At 56.3% G+C, this 9,450-nt stretch overlaps 1 long non-coding RNA gene across 1 annotated transcript; it reads right to left on the reverse strand.

Annotated features, from left to right (window-relative positions):
- Positions 1-3,716: 3,716 nt before the first annotated feature.
- Positions 3,717-4,555, reverse strand: LOC309585846. Its single transcript, XR_014227328.1, has 3 exons — positions 4,443-4,555; positions 3,984-4,070; positions 3,717-3,798 (listed from the first exon to the last, which is right to left on the reverse strand). It is a non-coding gene; the product is annotated as an uncharacterized lncRNA (long non-coding RNA).
- Positions 4,556-9,450: the final 4,895 nt, after the last annotated feature.

Below are 9,450 nucleotides of genomic sequence, written 5' to 3' on the forward strand. Positions count from 1 at the left end.
CTGCCCAGCAGTTTGTGAAGCCTTTGTTCCATCCCTTCCCGGGATCCCAGGCCGCCAGTGCCGCGTGCTCCCCGAGCTCGCTCCGGAGCGCCCCCTGCAGCCGCGGGGGAACCATCGCACCTGCCCTGCTCACCGGGAGCCGCCAGCGCCCCTGCCGGCTGCGAGCGGAACTGCACCCGAGGGGAAAGGGCCTGACAGCCGAGAAGGCTGGCACTGGGTTTGGGATTGTTTGCTGTTACTGCCATAGTTATTGCTGTTTTGTTTGACTGGTTATATATATATAATAGTAAAGAACTGTTATTCCTATTTCCCACACCTTTGCCTAAAGGCCCTTGATTTTCAAAATTATAATAACTCAGAGGGTTACATCTGCCATTTCAAGGGAGGCTTCCGCCTACCTTAGCAGACACCTGTCTTTCAAAACCAAGACAGGAGAAGCCCCACAAGTGCTTGGAATGTGGGAAGGGCTTCAGATGGAACTCCAGCCTGAGGGAACACCAGAGGATCCACACTGAGGAAAAGCCCTATGAGTGTGGGGAATGTGGGAAGAGCTTCAGGCAGAGCTCCCACCTGATCCGGCACCAGGTGATCCACACCAGGGAATGGCCCTATGACTGCTTGGAATGTGGGAAGAGCTTCGGCTGGAGCTCTGCCCTGAGAAAGCACCAGCGAACCCACACCGGGGAGAGGCCCTATGAGTGTGGGGAGTGTGGGAAGAGGTTTCAGACCACCTTCAATCTCCTCGATCATCAGTGGATTCACACAAAAGAGAGGCCCTTCTGCTGCCCCGACTGCGGGAAGGGCTTCAAGCAAAATTGCACCCTCGTCACCCACCAGTGCATCCACACCGGGGAGAGGCCCTACGAGTGTCCCCAGTGTGGGAAGAGCTTCTCCAGCAGCTCTAACTTGACCCAACACCGACGGAGGCACCGCTAAGGGAAGCCCTGCGAGTGCCCCGAGTGCGGGAAGAGCTTCGTGCGCTGCTCCAGCTCCATCCCGCGTGGGAGGATCGGCGTTGGATGATCCCCAGTGACCCCCGTTGGGCAGAGCCCTGGTGACCCCCGTTCCGGGTGATCCCCGCTGGGTGGGGGGAAGGTGTTGGAGAGATTTCTTTGCCTTCTCCTTGTGCTGCTGGGATTTGGTTGGGAATGAATTCCCTCCCTGTGCCCAGGCTGAGTCTGTTGTGCCCTTGCTGGTGTTTGCTGAGGGATCTCTCCCAGTCTTATCCCATCCCAGGAACCCTTGGTTAAATTTTCTCTCCCCTGTGTGGCTGCAGGGGGCAGGGACAAAGTGGCTTTGGTGGGTGCCTGGCACTGTTCCAGCGTCCCCCCAGGCCATGGACATCCCTGGGATCCCAGTGTGCTGGTCCATTCCCCTCTCCTCCTTTCCAGGCTGCACTGTGATCTGAGAAATGCTTGTTAGGCCTTGGCCTTGAAAACAGCACCTGGGCTCAGCTCTTTCCGAGCTTGTCAGAAATACTGTCTGCTCCCAGGAATTGCTGAGGAGCTCCTGCTTTCCTTATGACCAGCCCTGGAAAAGGTTCCTCTTGCCTGAATGGCATAGCATTCCTGCTCTCCCACTTTCAGAGAAAGTGCCGACCCAAACTGTGGCCGGGATGAAACATCATTATGACTGAAGCCCACTCTCTTGGGACCCTCTCAACAGCAGCCCAAAAGGAGACCCTTTGAGTTCTCCTGGGCCACCGTGGGCTGTGACCAGCAATCTCCCTCTGAGGGGGCCTCTCAGAGCCAGCAAACCTTCAGGTTTGCTATACCTGGAGATCGCCAAACCACGATGTGTCCTGGGCCGATACTCTCACTCCTCAAGGCCTGATCCTGTGCCCAGCAGGAGAGGAAAAAGCTTCCAAAGTGAGGATTTCACTGACCTCTGAGGGGAATTTTTCACAGGAACCTTGCTTGCACTGACTGTTTCTGTCTGTGTGCATGCCCCTGTGCATATGCTATAGCAAACCTGAGAGAAATACTGCTTTCTTCGGTGTTTAAGTGAGTCAAGGTTCTGAAAAGTTAAAATTTTAGCTAAGAGTTAGAAGAAATTTGTATTAAGACACAAAGTAGAAAAACAAAAGATAAGTTAATGCTTAGTAGATGCCTAAGCTAGAGCTAAGTGATGTATTATTTGCCATTATATTTTTAAGTTTTGTTTATAGAAGGAAACAAAATGAATGAACTGTCATCAAAAGAAATTGAAACTAATAGAACCAAGAACAGCACCTGGGTTTTGTAATAATTAATCAAAAGTAGGAGATCTTGGGCTGCGCCAAGAGGTCATGAAGGCCTGCTACAGCAAGGAGGTAAAAAGGTCACTGTGAGGAAGACATTCCTGACTTCCTCTTTCAGGACCACTGACCCAATTCAAGAGAGAAACTGCACATACATGAAAGACCAATGATCTCATTTTAATACAAAGCGGAGGATGGGAGGTGCTGGGGTCATACATATGCAGAAGATGTAAAACTTTGAGTAATAAATAGAGAATGAGAAACCTTGTACTTGGCTGGCATGTCTTTAGGAGGCTACTCCCATGCCCCCCCGCTGGTGCCTGAATAAACATACCACTTTCTAACTTTAATTAGTTAGAGGGTCTTTGTCCATGGATATCGAGACTTAATGAATCACCAGAAACCCTCAACTCCCTTGAAGCCAGCATCTCCCATATCCCCTGGAAGATCCCCCCAGGTCCCCATCCATGTCTTAGTTCAACATCTTTATTTTTACCCTGGGTTTGGGTGTTTTGAAAGGACAAAGAGAAATGAAAAGAAAATCAAGGCCACGGGGAGCCAGGAAGAGGTGGAGCCCCCCAGCCTGGTGTCTTCCCACACAGATCACCAGCACCACGGAGCTCTGGGGCTCTGCCCAACGGGGGTCACTGGGGATCATCCAACGCCGATCCTCCCACGGGGGATGGAGCTGGAGCAGCGCACAAAGCTCTTCCCGCACTCGGGGCACTCGCAGGGCTTCCCTTAGTGGTGCCTCTGTTGGTGCTGGGTCAAGGAAGAGCTCTGTGAGAAGCTCTTCCCACACTGGGGACACTCGTAGGGCCTCTCCCCGGTGTGGATGCGCCGGTGGATGATGAGGGTGTAGTTGCGCTGGAAGCCCTTCCCGCAGTCGGGGCAGCGGAAGGGCCTCTCATCCGTGTGACTCTGCTCATGTTTGAGGAGACTGCAGCTCCTTGGAAACCTCTTCCCACACTCCCCACACTCGTAGGGCCTCTCCCCTGTGTGTGTCCGCTGGTGTGCCCACAGGCTGGATCTCCGGCCGAAGCTCTTCCCACACTCCCCACACTCGTAGGGCCTCTCCCCAGTGTGGCTTCTCTGGTGGACAATCAGGTTGGAGCTCTGGCTGAAGCTCTGCCCACACTCCCCACACTCGTAGGGCCTCTCCCCTGTGTGGATTTTCCAGTGGCGGATCAGACTGGAGCTGTCTCTGAAGCTCTTGCCACACTCCCCACACTCATAGGGCCTCTCCCCGGTGTGGATTCTCTGGTGGACAATCAGTCTGGACTTCCACCTGAAGCCCTTCCCACATTTTGAGCACTTGTGGGGCTTCTCCCCATTGTGAAGCTGTTCATGGACCCCCAGCTCCAAGCTCTGGCTGGATCTCCGGCCCCCTTCCTCCTTGGACCTCCTTGGGCTGTGCTTGCAGCCCCTCCTTGTGCAGCATCTCTGGGGCTTTTCCTCCCCCTTAGATTCCTGCCCCGTGGAGCCACTCAAAACGGCCTCTCCCACCACCTTCTGCCACGGGGATTTGTCCTCTCTGCGCTCCGTGCTCAGCTCCCTGTCTGGTGGAGGAAGGACAAGGAGAGGATGGGATTTGCCTCCGTGCCACAGGGAAGGGGAAGGAGATCCCCCCAGTCCGTCCCCGGCAGGACGGCGTCGGCAGCGGGGCTGTCCTGCAGCCGGGGGCGATGCTGGGCTCGGAGATGGAGCAGGAGAGAAGGGGAAGGGGCAGTGACTTCCTCCTCACCTGCCTGGGGCTCCCGGGGCATTTTCCTCTTCTTCGCGGCCTCCTCCTCCTCCATCCGGCCACGGCTTGGCAATGGGAAATCCTGCTCTGGGGGAAAACAAGGCCTGAGCGCCTTGGGTTTGGTGGTTCCGCTGCCCGAGCCCAGCTCGAGAAGTCGCCGCTCCTTTCAGTGTCGAGGGGCCCGGACCCCGCTCATCTCCAGCCTCCCCCACCCCTCCAGGCTGCAGGGGGTCCCCCGGCCCCGGAATCGCCCCCCTCCGCTCTCCCTACTCCGGGGCTCCCGCGTTCCCCCCCGGCTCTCCCGGGCATCCCCAAAACCGATATCGCCCCCACACCCCCCCCAAGGGCCATTTGCGGCTCAGCTTTGGGCTCCTGCAAGCTCCGAACATCGCCTGCCCCGCAAAAAACCCTCCCGGAGACCCCCGATGGATTTGGGGCGAGCTCCCCCTCCCCGCTCACCTCGGGATGCGGGGGGGCGATGCTGCCGGAGCCGGGGGAGCTGCGGCCTCAGCGGGCGGGCGGGGGAACCGCGCGCTTCTGCTGCTGCTCCTCCTCTTCCTCCTCCTCCTTTTCCTGCTCCTCCTCTTCCTCCTCCTCCTCCTCTCTCCCTCCTCTTCCTCGCGCTGCTCCTCCGCTCCCGCCCCGGCCCGGGCAGGTTCCGACACCCCAAAGCAGCCGCGCTGTGCCCTGGGGGATTCCCAAAGCGGCCCCGCCCCGCGCGGCACTGGGACCGATACTGAGAGCACCGGGAAGGAATTGGGAGCACGATCCCTCCCAGTACGGCACTTACTGGGAGCACTGGGAGGCAACAGCGACTGGCGGCGGCTGCAGCCGGTGCTGGGCGTGGCCAGGATGAGGGCGGGGTTATGCAAAATACCAGGGGAATACCGCGGTGTGATTGGTGGGCGTGGGTGGGCGTGGTTATGGAAATAGCGGAACGTTTCCCGCCGTGCGTTTGCAGGAGGTGGGCGTGGTTATGTAAAATAGGTGGGCCCTGCTCGGTGTGGCGTGTGGGTTTGTGGGCGTGACCATGCAAATTACGCTGGTATTGCCCAGTGGTTTGTCGTTCTGGTGGGCGGGGTTATGCAAATAAGAAGGCCGGTCCGCATTTAGTTGTTGGACGTGGTGTCCGGTGTCCGGTCCCGGAGCGCGGAGCCCGGTTCGGGGGGTGTCAAGCGCGGAGCCCTGTCCAGGGAGTGTCCAGTCCCGGAGCGTGGAGCTCGCTCTGGCCACTCGAGGAGGGGAAGTTTTGGGGTCCCCAGAGTCCCCTGGGGTGGGGAGGGGGGGGATTTAGGGTCCCCAGGAGAGGGGGCCGCCCCCCGAGCTCCCCCCACTTTGTGCTGTCTCCAAGAATGTCCCCAAATCTCCCCCCATCATGGGGGCGCGGACCCCCATTCTAATCGCGGTCCCGATCCCGATCCCGGGAGTGGCTGACCCCGATCCCGATTCCGGGGGCGGCTGATCCCGATCCTGACCACGGTTCGGACCCCAATCCTGACCCCAATCCCGATCCCGGGGGTGGCTGACCCCGATCCCGATCCCGATCCCGGGGGTGGCTGACCCTGATCCTGACCCCGATCCCGATCCTGATTCCGGTCCCGGTGCCACGTGAGCGCTGATCCCGTTAAGAGCCTTTGCCCGGGGGGGGGTGACAGCCATGGCCGCCCCCCGGCGCGCACTGTTCCTGTCACCGCTGCTCCTCGGGCATCGGCCTGGACGTGGCCGTGCGGCCACCTGGGTGAGGGGGGTGTCCCCAAATGTCCCCAAGGCGGGAGGGGACACGGGATGCACTGGGAGGGGATGGGGGGGACACCCCCGGATTGTCCCCAGCACGGGAGGGAGACAAGGGACAAACCGAGAGGGGATGGGGGACACCCCAGGACTGTCCCCAACACGGGAGGGGGTCCCCGACAGGATTTTGGGGTGTCCTTGACGGGATTTTGGGGTCCACAGTTCTGGCCACCACGCAGAACCTGTCGCAGCCAGGGTTTGGGGTTCCTGGGGTGTTCCTGAGGGCTTTATGGGACCCCCTGATGAATTTTTGGGGGTTTTTGGGGTTGCATGCGGGACCTGTGCCAGGGGATCCCTGACGGGGTTTTTAGGGTCCCTTTCAGGATTTTGGGGTCTGCAGTCCTGGCCACCATGCGAGACATGTCCCAGCAGGTTTGGGGGTGTTCCTGATGGGGTTTTTGGGATCCCTGACAGGATTTTGGAGATTTTGGGATCCCTGACAGGATTTTGGAGATTTTGGGATCCCTGGCAGCTTTTTGGGATCCCGAATCGCCCAAACTGGGCCAAGAGGCACTTCAGAGACACTCAGAGAAGTGGGTATTTGCTTTATTCAGCGCCGGATACATGGGGGATCTCTCCTCCAAAAACACACACACACACACACAGACACACACACGGCACTTCCTACAACACAATATTATGGGTAAAATTCATTAATATTCATCACATTCTTTGGGATAGGGGTGGTTATACAAATCAGTTCTTGGAAGTCATTAATATCATTAGCATATGTGTCACACATGAGTGGTGTGTCCTGGTGGTCGCACTGAGGAAGGCTCCTCTTCTTCCTCGCGGGTCTTTCCAATGAAGATCAGTACTCTTCATCACAATGCACTTTTCACCTTTCTTTCTGGAGCATGGGCAGTCCTTTGTGGGGTGACTCAGCAGTTTCTGTGCTGGTTTCAAACAGATTCTTGTTCCTCTTATCTTGACAAGATTAGGGCGAATCCTGCTTCTCAGGTTTTGTGATAAACATTTGCTGTCTCCCAATAGTTAACTGTGCTTACATGAGTAAAGTATTGATCACCCGTTTCTCAATCCCCCCTTTTTCTTTGGTCATTTGTAATTCTTTACAAATCTCGCATGTCTTGAAAGTAAGTACCCTTTTCTGCCTTGCTTCTGGGTTTGTGCTTTTGCCACTGAGCATAAGCACGGCGATTCCAAGTACATAACTGTCGCTGCTGGAGCTGCCCGGTCACTCGCAGTGACGGGTCTGATGCGCTCCGAAGACCAAGATGAAGCCGGTCTCGCCGCAAGAGGCAAAGCTCTCAGGGTGCTGAATGGTTTGCACTCGCAGGCAGAGGCAAGAAGGAAGGAAGGGACTCCAGTAGAGTATCCAGGGCTCTGTTGTCCGCAGGGGGAGCAGGGACCAAAGACCCCAGAAAAGGGGTTGCACAGCCTTTTAAAGGGGGGGTTGGACAAAGGGCGGCAACAATCTCAGGGCCAGTGGGGAAGGAGAAGGGGAGGGTTCACAGGTGGAGTGACATACAATTAGCCAATGAGGGAAAACAAGGGGAGGGGAGAAATTCAAAGGGACCAAGGGGGTATCGAGGGGAGAAGAACTTTCTAGCAGGGCGAGGGGAAAGGGGTGGTGTACATCAAGGATTGGCAGCTAAGGCAAGGCGTATACAATGCAGCAAGGGGAGGGGAAACTGCAAACTGATTGGCAATGAAATGAACTGGGACAGACCAAGTACGGGGGGAAAGGTGCACAGCAACATCTCCCCCGTTTTTGTTTAAAAAAATAAAAGAAACTTAAACCTTAAACTGGGGTGCTTTGGGTATCATCCCAGCAAGATGTTTCTCTGGTAGCCGTGGCTACGGCTGCCTGGGTAGATCTTGTACCACTGGTACTCTTTAACGAGAAGGTTTTCTCTACTGCTGCGAGTAGGAGTCTTTTGATGCACCCAAAGAGTAAGAATAGAAGAAAGATGTTGTTAAGACCTGGAAGACTTTGAGGTTTATAAATATAAGGGGGAGTAATTGCAAGGCGCTGTACTGTATGTATGTTGGGGTTTTAATAAGTAATAAGTCATTTAATAAGTAATAAAGTAATAAAATTACAGATGGACCATGATAGGAAAATAACTTGCTGCAGGAAAAATTCCTCAGGATAGCTGGTTATTCCCAATATCTACTGCTGTAATCGAGTAAGGAGAAATGGACAACAAGCCATGTCTGATTACCAACATGCTGATGTTGTGCTCTCTTCCCCAGTCTGCTCTCCAAAGATCTGGGACTGACAAAGATGAAGGAATTTGAAGAGCTATTCTGGTTATTTCAGAGAAAGTTTAAAATGGAGAAGGGATTGGGGTGATTAGGAGGCTCTCATTACCCATCATTTTCAGTGCTGCCTTTTGCAGCAAAAATGACAAATGTGCCCTGTTGGTGTTGTGTTGGTGTTTAGATTGTCTGAGTCCCTCAGCCCTGAGCTGGGTTCCCATCCTGGTGGAACTGTCCTGCCTGGTGCTTGCAGGATGCCCTGGAACAAACCCTCTGCCCCATCATCCACAACGAGCAGAAGGGCATGAGGACAGTGCTGCGAGGATGGGCAAGGAGGGGCACTTTGCTTGGGGAGAGTGGGGCAGGAGAGGCCTTCAGTGGCCTGGCAGAGATACTCCGAGTTGTTGGTTTCCATACAACAAAAGGTTTCCGCTTCCCTCAGAGATCCGGAGTGATGCTCTTGGCCGGGTCCTCCTTTCTCTCCTGCCTTCCTTTGCCTGCTCTTTTTCCCTCCCAGTGTCTCCCTTTGCCCAGGGCAGCTCCCAGCTTCATCCCTCCTCCTCCACCCCCACTCCTCCTCCCCTCAGGCCCAGCACCCACCCTTGGCCCCCTCCCCCCAAACCCATCGCATCCCACGGGAGGAGCAGGGATGGAGCTGGGGCCGGTCGGGCTGGGGCAGCGCTGGGCTCTTGGCTGCTCCCAGCCACTGTGGGGGAAGCCAGGAAGGGGAAAAGAGGGAAGATTGTTGTGTGGAGAAAAAAGTTTGGGGCTTGTGGTCACACTAGCTGGGGATTTGGACCCCTTTGGTCTCACCGCAGGAGCCTGGAGATTTTGGAGGGGGAATACAGAGATGGGTGGGAGATCCCAAGGGATTTTGGGGACAGGGTGAGGGGTTGTGGGAGCCGCTTCCTGGGGGCAGTCAGGCCAGAGACCCCTGGGCTGGACTCCTGGTCTGGGCATTCCAGCTCCCATTTTCTGCTCTCTTCCTCCCTTTTTCCCACCTCTCTCAATATTTTCCCGTCGTCCCCACCACACCCCTGAGACACCCACATTCACCTGAGTCCCACTGCCCCCAGACACGGGAGCTCCCAGCACCACCAGTACCACCAGTACGGCCCCAGCTGCCAGCACACGCCCCATGGCCAGTGCCGGGCAAGTGCTGCCAGCCCCAAAGCAGCCACGCTGTGCCGTGGAGGGGTCCCCAGGGCCCTGCCCCACACGGCACTGGGAGCACCAGTCCGGACCAGTGCAGAGCACGGGTGGGCAGCATCAGAACCCATGAAAGTGGGTCCAGCACAAGCCATTTAGAACCCCCCAAACTGGTGGAAAGCATCAGGATCCTCCCAGAAAAGGCCTCAACTCCACCTCCGAAAATGAACGGGAAATCACCCAAATCTGTTTATAACCCCCCAAAACTGGTGGAAAGCAGCAGGATCTACCCTAAAATGGGTTC

Source organism: Coloeus monedula, assembly GCF_965178545.1.
Source record: "Coloeus monedula genome assembly, contig: HAP1_SCAFFOLD_604, whole genome shotgun sequence".
NCBI classification, from domain to species: Eukaryota; Metazoa; Chordata; class Aves; order Passeriformes; family Corvidae; genus Coloeus; species Coloeus monedula.